This window comes from Arachis duranensis, chromosome 1 (assembly GCF_000817695.3).
Source record: "Arachis duranensis cultivar V14167 chromosome 1, aradu.V14167.gnm2.J7QH, whole genome shotgun sequence".
In the NCBI taxonomy this organism is placed as follows: domain Eukaryota; kingdom Viridiplantae; phylum Streptophyta; class Magnoliopsida; order Fabales; family Fabaceae; genus Arachis; species Arachis duranensis.
The window spans coordinates 89,185,457-89,204,977 of record NC_029772.3 but is presented as its reverse complement, the minus strand read 5'-3'; the positions used below and the strand labels follow the sequence as shown (position 1 = coordinate 89,204,977).

General features: G+C 32.3%; 1 long non-coding RNA gene across 2 annotated transcripts; it reads left to right on the top strand.

Moving 5' to 3' along the window:
• Window positions 1-794: 794 nt before the first annotated feature.
• Window positions 795-5,214, top strand: LOC110279899 (uncharacterized). 2 transcript variants are annotated; one of them, XR_002373649.2, is made up of 6 exons: window positions 795-1,277; window positions 3,599-3,840; window positions 3,933-4,135; window positions 4,240-4,332; window positions 4,414-4,529; window positions 4,756-5,214. It is a non-coding gene; the product is annotated as an uncharacterized LOC110279899 (long non-coding RNA). The 2 variants fall into 2 exon arrangements; XR_008002021.1 differs by having other exon boundaries at window positions 795-1,933.
• Window positions 5,215-19,521: the final 14,307 nt, after the last annotated feature.

Genomic DNA, 19,521 nt, shown 5'->3' with positions numbered 1-19,521 from the left:
TAAACATGATGCAAAAAAAAAAATAGGTTATAGTAAAAAAATGGTATAAATTATTGTAATTAGTAAGGTTTTTTTAAGCTTGTTTAAAAAATTGTGGCAGTTTAAAACTGTTGCAATTTTTTTAAAAAAAGACACATAAATTTATGGCGGTTTTGTAACCGCTACAAAAAATTTTTAAATCTACTCACTGAAATAACGGTGGCTACTAAATCAAACAACGCTAATCCTTGGTTTGTAGCGGTTGTGCTAGCGGTTTCATGAAACCGCCGCAAAATCAAATCTCCACCCCCTAACTTACAACGCTTCTAGAATCGCTGGTATCTCGTTTCGCGGCGGTTTAAAACCGCCGCAAATCCATCAAAAAACGTCACTATTCGGCGTGTGTCTTGTAGTGTAATAACAAAATAAAACCGTTCTCTTTTACTATTTTAAAGAAATCGTGAATCTGATTCCTGTGCGTTGCATCTATTGTTAATATATAACAAATATTATTATTTTTATTATAAATATATAACAAATATTAATATAAAAAATAAAATTATAATAATTTTAGAATAAATATTATATATCTATTAATTAATTTCTCCCAAAGCTTAAAATTCTTGTGTTTTGATAACGAATAGAATTTTGTATTGAACAGTTAGAATGGCTAAAAATTTCTAATGTATTAAATACTTTAAATTTTTAATTTTCTTTACTAATTTTAACGAGTATTTTTAAGGTACTTAGCAAAGGCGGCATTTGTTAAAATGGAAAAAAAATTAAAATCATTAAAAAAAATAATAAGCACAGCATACAGCAAAGGAAAAAACTTAACCCTCATCTTCTCTTCGAAGCTAAAGGGCGAAGAAAGCTCTTCCACCCTCCACCGTACTATCAATCCTAACCCACTCGGAGACGCCATTGAACCGTAGTTCACTAGGACATCCGAAATCGCACCATCATCGCAAGTCCCAGGAAGCTCTAAATCGCAACTCACCATCATCGCACCATCATCGTCGCTGCATCCTTCCCGAAATCTTCGCTGCCTCCTCCTTTCCGGTGTCGCTGAGTCTCTCTTCTCCACGGCGTCACTGCTTTTCCCCTCTCCGTGGCTTCATTGCTTTTCCATTCTCTGAGGTGTCCTTGCGTCTCCCGTGTTCCGCTTCTGCTTCGCTGCTTCTCCCCTGTTCTGCTTCGCTGCTTCTACCTTGCTGCTTCTGTTTCATTGTCTTTGCTGATTGTGGGTTGTGCTTCGCTGCTTCACTGCATTGGCCGTTTGTGGGTTGTCATCTGTGGTAAGTGGTCTTCTCCTCTGATTTTTTGTTGCTTAGTTAGGGTTTGATTGGCTGTTGCCTATTTTTGTTGGAGTTACGAAGAAGAAAGGAAAGTGGTGATGTTTGTGAACATGAGCAAGATGAGTGTTGAATGTTCACTGAGTTTTTGTTCTAATTTGAATTTGTGAACTGAGAATTTCAAATACCCCCAAAATAGGACATCATTCGCATAGAGATTGCAACAACTAGTTTCTGTTAGTATTGTACAGGAGGATGTGACACATGCCTAGTGCTTTAAATTTGTTTTTAATTATTTAAGTATTCAATAGCTTAATCGTGCTCATGAGATTGGTTCAGTTGGTTCTATAAGGTTTTTCTACTCTTACATAAAAGAAGCAAAAATTTTTAACGAACTCAATAGTGAGAAAATCTTATTAGAGTCAACTGAATCAATTCCATAAATACAGTTAAGTGGTTGATTACTCTAATTAATTATTGAAAACAAATCTAAAATGTTAGTAATAGTTTCCTTCTTTCTATTGTGCTTAACTGCTTATCCAATTTTTTAGTACATAAATTTTCGTTTGGGATAACTGAGGAAATTCTATTGCCAACCAGTGTGTGATTGTGACCCTGTTCGAGTAGCAATACAAGGAAATTTATATAATGTTGGGCAGGTACAATTTTTAACATATACTGTGATCTATATTGTTTGGGTGGGTGCTAAAAAGTCTTTTTTTTAAAAAAAAAAACTGGATTTTGATAATTCTATTGTTTGATGTTCATAAATTAGAATTTAAATTGTGTTATTTGGTATCTCTATCCAATAGCTTTTTAGCAGGTTTGCATATAAAATCTATGGGTATGACACCTCTGCTGTGCCACCATCGGCTATATGCATGCAATGCAGTTACACTATTTTCTTTTTTCTTTTTGATTCATTGTACTATTAAATTATAGAGATATGCTTAGCAGCTTAGCTATGATTTGTGTTTTAATTTTTTAACCAAATTTTGGCTAGTTGGTATTGTTTTATTTTTCAGTTATATATCACTTATGCAGTGTTAAAAACAATTTTTTGTAATCCAAAACAATTCACATCATATAATTTTTTGTTAAAAAATTATTTAACAAAAATAAATGGTGCATGTGCAGTGGTGTTTCTTAATTATTAGTAAAATAGAGGTACAGTGGTATTTTTTAATTATTAGTGCAGTGGTATTTTTTAATTATTGGTAATATATGCACTGTTTACTTTGATATCAACATATTTAATTAGTTCATTGTAAACTGAAAATTAATTTGATTATATTATAGCTTAACTAAAGACAATAGTAATTTTAGAAGTGACTCCTAATTGGTCTATAATTTTTTTTTGTACACTTTGACTTTAATTTTAGAAGTGACTCCTAGTTTCCTACAAAGAGCGATGGTATATAATTAGTATATTTGTATAGAGACAACAGTAAAGAAAACACCTCCTTCTTTTCCTTTCTCCTTTTTTCTTCTTCTTCCATTTTTGTCCTCCTCTGTCTTCGCAACCAAAACAAAAACGCCACTGTTTCCCTGTTTCTGCGTTCATCCTCCACTGTGCGCAACCAGTAGCCGCCTCTGAGTCGACACTGCTCTGCCTCTATTCTCCCTCCCCTTGCCATTTTCTGTTTCTGCTTCTTCTATAGGTTCTCAATTTTTTTTCCTATTTACATTTTCTTAGTTTAATTAGTTTGTTCAGTTTTTGTTAAATTAGTCAGTTTAGTTATGCATGCTTAGTGGATTATAGGTGGTTAGGAAGTTTTATCTAAATTATAGTGGATTTAGGTTGAACTTTTGGGTTGTTGCTGATGCCTGGAATGAATGGTTTTCTGAGCTGTTTTAATTGACAAATGATGGTTGTTGCATTATTGTTTCAAATTGTATAGTGCTACTTTATCCTTGTTAATGGTTGATTTCATGCCTTGTTTTGATTGAGCAATGATGATGATGGTCTTATTATGCTAATTTTTATATTGCTGCTGATTGTCATTTTCGCTTGTTGCCGTTTAATTCATATAAATTGATCATGATTAGTGCTGATTTGATTTTAGTGAGTTCATATAGGTTGATTTTGCTGTTTGTTTAAATTCAGAAACGTCCTATTTACCACCAGATTGCTGCCGAAATTTCTAAAAATTTGTGTGTTAATTGAATTCCAATTTGTGAATTGAATTTGGTAATTTTTTACTTTAGTTTTGTTTCGTGACCAAATTCAACTCAAAAGGTTACTTTAATTTGTTCTTTTTTTTTCAATTAGATATCTTATAAATCAATAAGAGAGATGGTATATGATTAGTATCTTTGTATAGAGACAACAATGAAGAAAACACGAGGACTTACATAATGCTTGAAGATTCATGCAAGACAGTTGGAAGATAGAGAAAAAATTTCTCTAGATATTGAAGGAGAGACAATTGGTCTTACTGATGAAGCTGTAAACAACTTGAGCAAATTTTTGGGCACCGTGGCAAGGAATTCATATTTTTGTCCATTAATTTACACAAATTGAAAGGGGATTAAAGATAAAGAAGCCATTTGGGAATATATTTAAGTGAGAATATTAGTCTTGTTTCTTTTAGAAACTATTTGAAAATATACACATGTATTTTATTCGTACTAGCAAATAATATTTGTGTTTTATAGGCTAAACTCATTATTCCAACTGAAGGAAAGAGGATAGTCCTTGCTCATATCAATGACAACTGGAGAAGGTATAAGACCACAATAAAGCAAACTCATTTTTTGCCATACAAATGTGTTAATGAGATGTTGAAAAATCGTCCTAAAAGCATACCTGAGAGTCATTTTCACAAGTTAATTGCTTATGGAGAACTGAGAAAGTTAAGGTAAGCATGTGAAACTTAGTGTAATTGTTTATGCAATTATATTATATACACATATGAGTGAAATATGATGATTTTTTTAATAATATTTGTCTCTTGTTATGTAGAAAATGTCCTCGCAGAATGAGAAAAATAGGGCACAACAAAAATTTTGGCATCGAAAGGGACCAATAAATTTTGCAAGAATACGTGCAAGCTTGGTACAATTTTTTATTCTTTGTGAATTTGTATGTGTATGTGTGGTGTGCCTTTTAACTATATACAAATGCTATTTGAATTAGACTTATAGGCTGCTTCTAAGGAAAATAATGAACCACCTACTCAAGCAGAAATATTTGTTGAGACTCTCCAAAGCACAAAGGAAAAATCATTGGATCAAGACACTTTGGATGTTATTGTAAGTATTAGGAGTTAATTTGGTTAAAATAGGTTATGAATTTCTTGTGTCTTGCCAATTTGTCCATCACTTGTGGTTACTTTTATGCTTGCGTTGAGTTAAAGAATCTTGACATTATTCTTAATCTCTATTATTTGTTTTGATGTTGTCAAATGATATATGCTTTTAGTCCAATTGTGTATTTACTCTTAGTTTATTATTATTATTTTTCTTCACATTGATATAGGCACATTTGCAAGCTTAGAATAAAAAGTCTAAAGAATAAGCAATTAGAGCTTTCCAATCTATATTTGGAAAAGAGAAGGCAGGGAGAGTGCAATGTCATGGAAGAGTTACTACACCAACTTTGTTGAAGAAAAATGAAGAAGTTGCCACCCTTAAGCAGCAACATGCAACTGAGAAAGCAACATTAGAGGTAAGATTGATGTGATGCAAAAAGAAGTAGATAAACTAAAATCGCTTGTTAAGATAATGCTGCAACAAAAAAGCTCAGGAGTGGACCTTGACTTGTTAGCTGCTCAATTAGGAAGCACTTTAGGCAATCCGAATGATGATGCGCATGATGAGGTATTATTTGTTGTTAAAGTTTTTATATGTTATCATATCTTAAATAATGGTTGATTATGATGTATGTTGATTCAATTGTTTTGTGTATCCAAATAGAAGAATGTTATGATATATATGTTTGTCCTCTCTCTCTCAAACATTTTTATTTAACATTATTAGTATTAAAGATGTGTAGTTTTATATTTGATTTATTTTTTTTATTTACAAAAAAACTATGTTAAAGGAGAAATCGAACTTGATTAAGGTCAAATTTTTAAAAGCAAATGTTACAAAGTAAAAGTCATGAACTTGTGGACATGATGACTATTTGCTACTTAGCTATTTCAACTCTTTTTTGTTATTATATTTTTTACAAAATTAGATGATATTGTGGATCTTACAACAATTTTTATAAGTTAAATTTGATGGAAAATGTTCAATTATTTTTCTTTAGTGACTTGATTCAAATAGTTTATATTATTTATTGAGACTAAATAATTTTAAAAAAGACTAAAATTAATTTCATTCACGAAAAAACTATTGTAAATAAAAAATTATATATTACAAAAAAATCGTTGCCAATAATTACAAAAAACAATGGTCTTAAAACCGTTGTCAAAGATGATTACATAATGGCAATGGTATTAAAACCGTTGTCGAAACACGACTCCAACGGTAACGCTTTAAAACCGTTGTCTTAGATGACGATAAAATGGAAATGGTATTAAAACCGTTGCCGAAAAACGACACCAACGATAACGCTTTAAAACCGTTGTCTTAGATGATTATAAAATGGTAATGGTATTATAACCGTTGCCAAAAAATGACACCAATGGTAACGCTTTAAAATAGTTGGTTATGTGAATAATATAAATACAACAGTTTAAAACTGTTGCCTATCCAGTTGCGGTATTAAACCGTTGGATCATTTATAAGAACGGTTCTAACCATTGCCTATCGAGTATCGGTTCGAAACCATTGTTTAAAATTTTCTGTCAAAACCGTTGTCTTTGCTAGTAACTGAAGCAACGATTTTTTTGTTACCGTTGCCTATGAGCATTGGTAACGGCCACATATACCACAGGTCAAAAACCGTTGCCAAAAGCGTTGCCTAAAGTTTTAGGAACGGTTTTTTGATCTACGACAACAGTTTTTAACCATTGCGAAAACCCTTATTTGTTGTAGTGACTTTGTTCTTATTGATACAATATGTAAATTTCCTATTTACAATGATGGAAACAACGGAAAAATGAAAGAAAACAGAAAATTTAAAGCTCGGAACTAAGACAAAACTACACACATATTGCAATATTCGTGCATTTTAAAACTATCCAATTGATACTTGTCTAATGACGAGAAACAAACAGATCACTCTTCGTCTGATTCAGAATCATGAACCGACAGCCTCCTTAGACCTTCGATACGAGTTGGATCCCTTTTAACCGGTAGAATAATACTCCTAACCATTTGATTTTCTGATAGGGTATACAGATAACATGAGAAAAGAGATCTCTTATGAGAAAAACTAACAACAAATTAAAACATATCTTTTATATGAAAAGAAAATTTAATCCATTATGATGAGCAAAACCATAAGACCACTTTTTATGTAGGGGTACATAAATTTTACTATGCAATCAATTTCAAAACTCCTAGTTAAACTATGTGCTTAAATCTACACTGCCATATTCGAATCACAATTTCACAACAAATCTACTGAATTTATACAAACACAGAACAATAAATAGAAAAACTAAATCAATTAAAATAGCTCCTATATGCTAACTTTCATTTAACCATTTTATTCCTTTCGAAATAATAGATTGGCTATATTGCATTGGAATAGGAGATCAAATGGTGTAAATAGAGCTATAGAGTTTATATGCATACCTGTCACTAAAATAGTAAAATGTTCATCAGTAGAGATTTTGCAAGTTAGAATTCCACCTGGTGTGCAATGACAAATTTACTCTGTGAAAAGGAAGGGAAAAAACTAAGTGCAAATTCTCATTGAGGAATGATATTTCAGGTTAATTAATCAATGACACGTTATAGCACTGCCAAATCAGAAATAAAAAAAGCAAGTATGAAATCAGATAAATCATGTGTCAGGGATTATGACATAGTTTAGAGATCAAGGTAGAATCATCATCTGAATGCTAGAACTTCATGTACTAATTTCATGATAAAATTGCATTTTTAGTCAATAGAGAAAAGGCAATCTTAACAATGAAATCAAAAGATCATGAATGAGTATGTTGCCTGATCATTTTTCTTAATTCTTGATTGGAATATGGAACAGAAGCACTTCATGAATTCATAATCAATAATCAATGCAATTAACTCGGGAAAACTATAATTGAAATTGTCATAGATATGGTAGGAGTTATTATGATGTAAATAATTAAGGACTATGGAATCCATAACCAAGTAACAAAGAACAGAGTTCATGAGATAAACATCATAAATTTTCACGATAATAAATTTTATTTTATTTTACCTTTTCCAAAAATCAGCCACATTGCACAAGATTGGATGGCTAATTGAATAACTAAAATTCTAACTGATAAATAAATTAAACATTGAATTCCAAAAAAACACTCAACCAATAAATAAATAAATAAATCTTCTCGAGCACAAAATTGGCTAGCTATAAAGGTGCTTGATTAAAATGCATGTGTATTTACCCTATGGTATCATCAAGAGAGAACAAGACATGCTACAGAAAGCACTAAAAGCATTTATAGGTAAATAAGATTAGAGAGAAATTAACATCTGATGCGGTGTTTTTCAACCACAAACTTACCGGCAAGTGCACCGGGTCGTACCAAGTAATACATTACGTGAGTAAGGGTCGATCCCATGAGGATTGATGGATTAAGCAACAATAGTGTTTGATAGACTTAGTTAGACAAGCAAAAAAGGGTTTTGAGATATTCAAAAGGTTTAAATTCGAACTCAGAATATCAAAAGGAAAAATAAATAAGTTGAGAATAAAATATGGAGAAGATAGTTAATATTTCAGAGTTATCTATTTTTCCGGATTTACTTTTCTTACTAACTATTTTAATTATGTAGGATTTAATTTATGGCAAACTATATGTGACTAGACCCTAATTCCTTAGACATTTCTAGTCTCCTATAAAATTTATTAACTACCAATTCCTTGGTCAATTAATTCCAATTAGAAGCTACATGATCAAATTCCAGTTTATATGCCACAAAAACTCTAATTACCCAAAAATAAAAGGATTATATGTCACGTATCGCGTTAAATCCAGATAATTAAAATTTAGGAGAATATGTTTTCAAGCTGTTGTTCAAGTAAAGAGCTTTTCCAAGTTTTACAAAAATTCAAATAGAAAGAGGGTCTTATTTCCGTTCCACCCAAATTCATAAAATAAAGAGCGAAAAGAATTCTTAAATTATAAATCCATACATAAATTAAAATAGAAAAAGCAATAAAATCAATCTATACAAATAGACAGAGCTCCTAACCTTAACAATGGAGGATTAGTTGCTCATGGAATGCGGAATGTAAATTGGTATAGAATTCCCTAATGGAATCCCCCTCAATGGAATGTCCATAGAAGAGAAGTCTCCCCTTTTTATAACTAATCCTAATTAATTTAAAATCTAATATCTAAAATTAAGATAATATATTTTCCTATTTTAAAATCAAATTTGAATTTAAATCAGAATTAACTAACAATTCCGCGTCTTGTAACGTGGGGACCACTTGACTTCACTGGATCCGCGCCTAACTTGGGTGCTAAAATGGGGCCCAGAAATCACCCTCAGCGGTTTCTGCGTTTTCTGCACGTGACGCATGTCACGCGTACGCGTCAGTCACACGTACGCGTCGATGACCTTTTTCGCGAATCACGCGGACGCATCGGTCACGCGCACGCGTCACTGTGCAAATATTCAAATGTGATGCGTACGCGTCGCTATGGAAAGCTCCAAATCACACGCACGCGTCAGTCATACGTACGCATTGCTCCTCGCTGCCATCTACTTTGATTCTTGTACTGCAGAAACTCCATCAAATTCAGCCGAATGCTACCTAAAATAAATAAAATTTCAAAAGACTCAAAGTAGCATCCATATTGGCTAAAAGATAATTAATTCTTTATTAAACTCAACAAATTAGATGCAAATTCACTAGGAAAAGATAGAAAAGAAGCTCACGCATCAACATCCTACATGAAAAGTCCAACAAATTATTTAGTTGACTCACTATTCCATTCCTGCGGTTTTCCTGACAATCGTTTTGAAACAACTCTCAATAAGTATATTTCAACTCTGCACAAAGCATACATGAACAATCAGTTACATATCATAAACAAAAAGAGTGAAAGGACATTACTAAATGAAATTACAAAAATGTTAAAATATAAAAGCAAAATAATCAAAGTAAGCTAGAAATTCTCAATGTAATTGGTTTGAGGCATTAGGAGAGCATCAATTGTGGAAGATCACAAGAAGAAAACTTTGGAAGCAAATAACAAGAAAACATAGAACTAGCTACTTTAACTAAAGTACTTATAAGGAACAACAGCAACAATGTGTCCATGTGTGTGTCTAATATTAAAAAATGTCCTATATTTATATTTTATAAGGACTAAAAACATATTTAAACCAACAAAACAAATATGTAAATTTATGGTTAGTTGATTAGTTAATTATTCATTATTATGGGTGACATAGGATTCCCTTTTATATAAAACCACTTATATCATCAGCATATGTAAGTATATATTATCAGCATAGATTAGGTGAAGACTGCACCTTAAAGAGCTCAATAACTTCAACTCCAGGACCAATACCCTCGACTACTCTCTTAAACTCCTCCTCAGTCCAAGTTTTCAGAACATTACCAATGAACAATCTTTGTTTCGTCTCAGATAGTGAACAACTCAAAGTTTTACCCTGTCACAGAAAAATCTCGACTTTGATTAAAAGATTAAAATTAATCACCGTATAAGATCGATTGCAGAAAGCACCACGAATACCTTATATTTCTTATTGTGTATCTCTTCTATGGCGTTCTGTGCAACCTCTTTTGTTTTGAAAGCTATAAAAGCATACCCCATACTTTCTCCACTGTCCCTGTCTTTCATCAATCGCACCTGAAAAAGTAACAACAAAAATAAACTTCTAACTAGATATTTCAGCTTTTCTCTCTCACTTGCCAAAAAATCTAGTCTTCCATAACACAATGCATTATTGCTATAATGAAATTGGTAACTTTTCTGCAAACATTTCTGCTACACTAAAAGATTCATAAGCTGGAAACCATAAGAGAGATCAGTGTTAATACACATACCCATTTTACAAATAAAACCATCAACTCAATGAACTCTTACAAAAAATATAAATAAAAATAAAATGTGCAGAATAACAAGTTCAACTAGGCAACCTAAAAGGACTAAAAACTTAAACTTGCACAGATAATTATCAAAAGTTATTTCCACTCAGTTGGAAATTCTTTCAACATTGTCAATCAAATTCGAATGATACAGCACAACTAATTATCATGACTTATAAGCACTAACAATTACAAGATTTTAGGACAGGTATATGACAGGGATCAATGTAAGTAATTTCAGCTTCATTGAGAAGCAAGAAAAACTAGGAACCTGCCCAATACAATAATCACTTGCGCTGGTCATTTTCGCCTTTACTCTCAATACCTTAAAGGTGGAGTAAACGGGTAGCACAAGCCCTATAGAAGAAATAATTGAAAAAATTCCAAATATGGGTTCCACAACATGGTGTCTCTTCATCAAAGAATGTGATGAAAGTAAGTGAAGCAGAGATTAGGAATTTCGCGTACCATAGAGAGGGAAGCAGGGGTTTCACGGACTGTGGAAGAAGGGTGAAAGGTCGAGGACGCTGGGGAGATAAGGGTGGATGGCAGTCGCGCTACTCCACAACCGCACAGACAGAGCAGATCTTATTAGGGATTTCTCTCATACCGTGGAGGATGGAGTAGGGGTTTCACACACTGTGGAGGAGGCACGAAAGGTCGCACCGAAGAGAGAATGATTGATGGGCAACAGGGGCGCACCGTGGAGCAGCGACTTCAGGGTTTTGGGTGCTTCCAATCTGTTTTCACCGGTTTCTGGAGCTTTGGCTATGGGGAAAATCGTTGGTTATTAGATAATAAAATTGAATTAGGATAAAGATCTTGATTACTGGCGGTTCTTCCCGCAGTGGCCGCTATTCATGCAAAAGTTGCTGCGACAGAGTGACAATCACTGGTATTTTTGTTAGTTGTGGTGGTTGGATTAACGGCCGACAATTTTTTACCGTTATTCTCCGTTTTTGCTGTAGTGAATAATATGAATTTTTTTGACACAGAATGATTTTAGATTTTGTAAAATTTTATATAATGATGCAGTATTTAAGTTAAAAATTTCATTTTATTTTTATTTTTTATTTATAGGCCATAAAAATAGACTTGACCCGAATAAATCTTGATGACCACGATCTAATTTTTCTTTTTTTTTTCATATTATGACTTTGTCTTAATTCTAATAAATCTTACTCTTTACAGTGAATTCCCCATATTTTTTTTTATTTTGGTCTCTAATTTTTACATTCTTGCATCGTGTTTCGAATTAACTTTCGTGTGGTTCATTTGGTTTCGACTTTAATCATTATCGACTCGCCTTATAATTATCATGGTATCCTTGACTTCAATTATCCTTAATCTAACCCTTCCCATTGTCGATAGTGGGTTCTCCTATAACCAAGTATCTACTTCATGAGCCACCGATTTTATTTAGGCCTTGCTCTTACTCAATTCATATAAATCATAGTCAAATTTTTTAACAGATCGAAATTCATACTAATAATTTCTAACTAGAAGTTCAAACTAATACAAAATACGGGTATCAATGTTTTATTTAAATTTTACAATTTAATGATGTTCTTCTTATTTAAGTGTTCTTAATTTAAAGATCTAATTTTTACTCTAAATACATATAAAAATATTATATTTAGACTAAAATTAATTACTGTATATATATTTATGTATAAAATATTAGAGACGACAAACAAATTGTAGTTCGTCATACGGCTTTAGAATTTATTTGGGTGAGCTTTTAAAAAAAGATCTTTTTTCGATTTTTTTAAAAGATCTTATAGAAAAGTAAAATTAATTTTATGTTAGATATCTCATTTTAAAATATATTTTTATCTATCAATTATGTTTGGATATAACAATATAAAAGTATTTTTTTGTTTATTTATTACATGAAAAACATATTTTTTTAATGAAAAAAGATCTTTTAAAAAATATGTAAATTACAACTTTTTAAAAAAGATATATTTTTTAAATTTTTCTAGTGCTTTTACTTTTACAACTACAAATTTACCAAACACACTAAAAAAATTAATTAAAAAATATATTTTTTTATCAAAATAATGACATCCAAACAAGCACTAACTAGTGTTAAACCCGTGCGATGCACGGGCTTATATTTAAATTTGATAAGTTAAATTAAAAATAATATTTTATAACCATATATTTTTTAAATTTAGTATAACACTATCATCGTCGTTATATAATAAACGTGTTAAATATGTTATTTTATCTTTATTCAAAGTAAAATATAAATAGAAGAGTTTGAAGTTTATAATATTCTTGAACTATCAGTAGTTGTAATCAATAGATCATCTGGAATTTCAACTTCTGATTCATCACCAACAACAGAGCCAATATTTCCATTTCCAATATCAAGTATCCAATTAGCGAATCTCTTCATTTCACCTTCATCTTGATCCGAAGAAGACATTAGAAGCCTCATATTCCTATGCAGTTTCAGAACCTTACAAAACGACCACAGATGGGATGAGTTAATAGCGGATGCCAATATATCGTGTCTACTCCCTTTCAGAATCACCGGAAGTATATGTCTGAAATCACCTCCTAGAACAACAACCTTACCACCAAATGGTTGATGTGTCTTATGTTGATCGGTAACTGACATAAGATCCCTGAGCGTCTGATCAAGTGCTTCAAAGCACATTTTATTGCATTGGAGCTTCATCCCAAATTATTAAGCTACTTTGGATGAGCAGCTCAGCCTTCAAACTGCCATGCTTGATGTTGCAAGTAAATTCATCAGTAATTGTAATAGGTATTGAAAATCTAGAATGAGCCGTTCTGCCACCAAGTAGGAGTAAAGATGCAATTCCACTGGATACGACATTTAAAACGATCTTTTCTCTAGACCGAATAGCAGAAGAAAGTCCATTCCAAATAAATGTCTTACCACACCCACCATGCCCATAAACGAAGTAAAAATCACCAGAGTCTGTAATAATAGCATTGAGTATCTCATCAAATACTAACCTTTGCTCATGAGTCATCTTTTGTTCCGTATATAAGTTTGTATGAGTCAACTCATTTGTGTCATATGCTAACTCCTCCTCTATTAGCTTATTCTGAAAAAGGCAAACATCAGACATCGCAGGATATGGCGTTGATTAATAGTCTCTTAAAGATCTCGCATTGCTGTTGAGTATCTTCTCAATCTCAATAAGGCAGAGGTTTTTCAATTCATCATCAGTCATGTTTAATCCTAGCAAAAGCACATGGTGGTTTTATGAAATATTTAAGAAGTAATTTCAAAATAAAACTATTAATATTATTAATAAAAATAAAGACAATAAGAGAATAAAATCTTGATATAAAAAAAAGACATAGTAAAATACCTTGATTTTTCAAAGCTTTTCTCCTCTCATATAGTATTCCATCAACTAATAATGTCTAAGTTGCATTCCAAACACGCTATGGGTTGCTAATGCTATTAGATATCAGTAGCATTGTAAATGATTTTCTCAATTGATGACCAGATGCAAGTTCAGCTACCTCATTAATAGCTGCAATGAATTTCCTATCATCACACAGTAGTCCCATGGAATAGCAAGCATCTTGAAAGCTAGAATATGTAATTCCATTAACTGTCCTAATAGACTCATATGTTGTGCAACCTCTCTGAACAGCTAACAAAATTCTCATATAATAAATATCTCCTGTACCCGGTGGAACATAATTTAACCTCCTGATAGAATACCCTCTTTTGCGTGGATGCCATTCCCTTGATTTTCTATCATAAACAAATTGATTTGGAAACTCAGTAGACGTCAAAGTTTGACCTGCTTCAAATTTTTTATTGGCATCCATCCATGCTAAGAACATCGTACATTTTCCTTCCTCTTCTTCCACGATTTCTTCAAGATCATCATCATCTTTAAAGATGATATTTTGCTCTCCAGGCAAATGAAAGGTTAATCTCATCACTGAAGGCCACCTTTGATGAATATCATACGCCAAGGTTCTCCACACAGCCTCACATGCAGACAAATATCTGCAATCATAGAATTGTTTGATCTCATCAATAACCTGAGCATCCTCTCCACTGGAAGCTTCCTTTGTAACTCCAACTGCTACCCTGTCTGGACCTTTATTCACATACTTAAACAAATATTTGATAGCATTCGACTTGTTGCAGTACTCTACATTAACATGCGCTTGATAAGACATCAGCAGATATGCATTCTATGGAACCACATTCCTATTATCCATATGGACTCCCTTCTTCTCAGTAACCGCCCTTGTGTCTCGTCTTCTATATGATGGATATCCACTATCATCGATAACTGTGGTTCTACTGAATGTCTTGGAATAATATTTGGTGCAATGCCCATCTTTCATGCAGGGAGATTTTGAGAATGCTCTACCATATGGTCCATGAATAATATATGTAGTTACAGCTCTAAACAATTTTGGGTACCGAACAGGATCTAGCAACTCTGAAGATATTAACTGATCAATTTGAGTTGTCGTTGTTATTTTATGATCTCCACTTAACCATAAAAGAATGTGAGCATGTGGTAGACCTCTTTTTTGGAATTCCACCGTATACATTCCTTATACAAAAAAGACAAAAAAATATATGTTATATTTAAACTATCTATTTTATGTATGTGCTTTGATAAATTAAGGATGATAATAAAAAATCAACAATATGCTAAATATGCTAAGTAAGAAAATATTTTTCCATTTATTTTATAACAATCTAAAGGAATATTTATCTAAAAATAAGGTTGGATGATGAGCAATACCTGCATCTAGCACTCCAAATAGAATTCCTTGCTTAAGATCTGAGATTATCATGTCAAGCTTAATTTTGAATACTCTACACGATATATCCAGCCGGTCTTTAACCTTTAAATTCCTTGGATTGTTAACCCTTCCAATCTCCTGCCAACTCGAGTTACATGTCATTGTGATGAAGAGGTTTGGATATCCATATTTCTTACAAATTGCCATAGCATATTGACAATTATTAAACATATATCTCATGCCACCAGTGAAGGACGCAGGTAGGATGATACGTTTACCTGCTTTGGAAGCACGTGTCTCACCCCTAACAACTACATTTTGAATCCCTTTGTATATATCACTCCTCACCTTGGTTTGGTTGTTTCGATAGTAGGTCAACCTCTGTGCTTCAATCATAGAAAAGCAATCAACCAAGAACTGCTAAAATAATCTTCCACCATTGACAATGGTTGCATACTCGGCCTTTCTCTCTTGTATTCTAAATGCTATGAACTCCTTTAAACTCACACGCTGTCTCTTTCTATTTTCATCAGCTCTATGAGATTCTCGCAAAAGAATGTCTTCTTGGTAGCCATCTTCACTGTAAGAAAACATCATAGGGTATTGAAGAGGAATAAATGCGGTGTGTGTCTCATGAATTCTTTGCAGATGTCCGGACTTTAATTGAACTATAATATCACGCCCTGCATCTCCAGAATCAAAATCTCCTACTATTAGAGCTGCGACCTCATTAGAAGATGGTAAATTGTAGACTCTTGCGTCCTTTGATCTTTTCCGGTACAACCGTAGCCTTATATTTGCGATATCTCCTTGATTCAGGTAGTTTCTCACTATCCTAAATGTGTGAGCAAGAACATTATGTTGATCGATCATGTCCTTGAGGTCTAGAACTAAGGACTGGTCAATGTTATTGTTGGTTGTTCTTGAACTGTATAAAATATCAATTGAAAAATATTAGTATTCATAATTAACCAAAATTAAAGTACGAACTACCTGAATACATTTTTAATCAATTTGGAATGCATGATACAAACCTGAAAATCTCTATCCTGTTTGAGACCTCTTTTCTGTATCATAAATATATAACTGCGCAAATTTTGGTCTTTGTCCCTCAATTGGCACCAAGTTTCCAATTCTGTGGTAGTTTTGTCCACTCACAATGAACTGGGGAGGACCTGTCCCATCATTGATGGAGGTCTCTATTTTACCTCCGAGGGACGTGAAGCAAAACATGATATTATAAGTTCTTATATTATCCTTAAAGTGTTTGCTTCTCTAGTCTGCTCCAGATATTAAACCTTGCAAGAGCTGAGGTGGACGTTGCAAAAACGACAGTTGTACCTTCCCTCGTATACAACATATTGAGAACTCAATATTGGATCCTGTTTTGGACTTCTCTGATCTCTCCTCATACCACATCATGGCGTCGTAATGCCGACAAAAAAAATCTGGGTCACCAATATTTATCACATCTAATAATCACCAAAATAATAAATTATGTTTCAGTTATATCTGCAATAAATACTTTATATAAAAATATACCTTTCTTTCACCATGTTAAGTATAAAAATAATATTTATAAAAGATTACCGAAGACCGCAATTTATGGATTAAAAAGATGAGATCATATAATACGATTTCATTGTGCAGCCTCAAGATTTAAGTTTTACATGCACGCTAATCAAACAATAAGAATTACAATAAATCAATGTTCAAATACAAAAATTATAATATATAACCATATCTTAGTCTGAATTTTAAAAACCTGAACACTAAACGATATTTTTTTTTGTTTATAAAAAGCATAACAATAGTAAATAATAGAGTGCTGATATTGCTACTTCTTAGATTACCTATATTCTCAGCAACATCGAATATGGCTGGGTATTCAATTTGCACAGAATCATCTAATATAGTCGTGTTTTCAGTAATATCCTCAACTTCTTCAAAATTTTTTGAAAGATTTATAGCCAATTCCTTCAAGAATGTTTTTCTTTGTCTTAGGTGTCTTTCTTTTTCAGCTATGCACACTTCTTCTAATTCTTTAGTATCTAAATTTGAATTAGATGTACTTACTCCTATAATCATTAGAGATAATACATCAGGTACTTTATATTATAAAAAAAAAGAAAAATGAATATATGTTAAATGTTTGAATTTATATTAAAGATAAAAGAAGTAAAATTTTAGCTTTGTGATAATTACAATCTATCATGCTTATATTACTATGTCTCTTTTGAAGTAGCATAGTCTTCCTATTCAGTCTTGCATCCCTTTGCAATCTAATTCGATTTGTGTACTCCAATGAATCTATAATAATTATTTAGCAGATACCAAAGATTATTTTTAATAGACTAATTGAAAAGTTAAATGTTTAATCTTTAAGTAATAAAAGCATATTAACATACCCTGGCTTTGCAACTGGTCGATATTATTTGATGTTTGTTGAAGCTGTTGTTGACTTGTCTGATGACATGGGCTATCATTAGGGCTGGAAGTGAGCGGAGCTGAGCCGAGCTAGACTAAACTCAAGCTCGACTCACAAAAATTAAGCTTGGCTCACGGCTCGACTCATTAACAATCGAGCCTATTTCTTAAGTTCAAGCTTGACTCACTGAAAGCTCAGGAGCTGACTCAAACTCACGAGCTGGCTCAAATAATAGAAACATAAATACAAAATCTATAATTCTATATCAATAAATTATAACTTATATATTTTAAAAAATATTTAAAAAGATCAATTCTATATATTGTTATCTATTAATAAATTATAAATTTTTTTATTTATGTCCTACATCAAAATTATATGTAAAAAATAAATATAGAATTTTAAATAATTAAGATCATTAATATATATAATTATATATTACTATTTCATATGTATATATATAATATTAAAAGTATAGATTAAATGCATATAAAATATGTGTATTAATATATATATATTCGAGCCAACTCACGAGCTAATGAGCTGAGCTTATTCAAGCTCAAACTCGGCTCATTTTATTTATGAGCTCAATTCCAGGCTTAAGCTCAGCTCACCAGCTCACAAGTTCAGCTTATCGATCTATTAATGAGTCGAGTAAGTTGGGTTGGCTCACTTCCAACCCTACAAGGAGAAAAAGAATTTTATCTTTAAATACTCATCATTTGACACCACCTCGATGATGTCAACGGTATGCGAGCAATGTGCTCTATTGACAATTCTTCATCTTCCCTAGAGAATATAGTTAATGACTTAGGAAACTTCTATCCCTTAGACAATTTAGTTTGTTGGATAAATTCAGGAAAAAGAAGACATAAACTAAGGTTGATCTACAAATCCAAATCAATCTTTTTAGAATTTCTTCAACCACTTGGTTGACCCCTTGCCCCCAACGTCATTTTGTTTAATAACTTGATTAATATTTTGTTGTAGTCTAGTATCATCTTTTATTACATCACTATCATTTTGATCTTGGTTACCCAAATGCATATTATGTTCAAGAGAATTTTGTTTTGTATTTATCTCTTGTACTTCAATGAAACCATTTTAATTTTTCTTCATACTAACTATCTTAGCAATTTGATTTACTTTATAGATTAATTGCTCATACTTAGTGTTGGTCAACTCAATAAAAGAATCAAACGTTTTTGTCATATGATGAGTCAATATATTAGCCAAATTATAATGATTTTCATTTATCTGCTAATGAAACTTTTTCAATGTATCTGTAGTAACCATAAAGTTTTCTGACGATAATGTTTTTGACATACTAGAAAAACTGGACTTATATTTTGGGTAGTAGAACAATTATCGCATATTGTGCTCACATTTGAAGTAGATAATATACCAAGTGAAGTTTGTGAGCTAAAAGTTGAAAATTTTTCCATGGTAGCTGATGAGCGGATAATTTATATGCTTTTGGCATTGTTTTTAGATAGTTTTTAGTAAGTTTGAGCTACTTTTAGGGATGTTTTCATTAGTTTTTATGTTAAATTCACATTTCTGGACTTTACTATGAGTTTGTGTGTTTTTCTGTGATTTCAGGTAAATTCTGGCTGAAATTGAGGGATTTGAGCAAAACTCTGAAGAAGGCTGACAAAAGGACTGCTGATGCTGTTGGAATCTGACCTCCCTGCACTCGAAATAGATTTTCTGGAGCTACAGAACTCCAATTGGCGCGCTCTCAACGGCGTTGGAAAGTAGACATCCAGGGCTTTCCAGCAATATATAATAGTCCATACTTTATTCGAAGAATGACGACGTAACTTGGCGTTGAACGCCAAGTACATGCTGCTGTCTGGAGTTAAACGCCAGAAAAA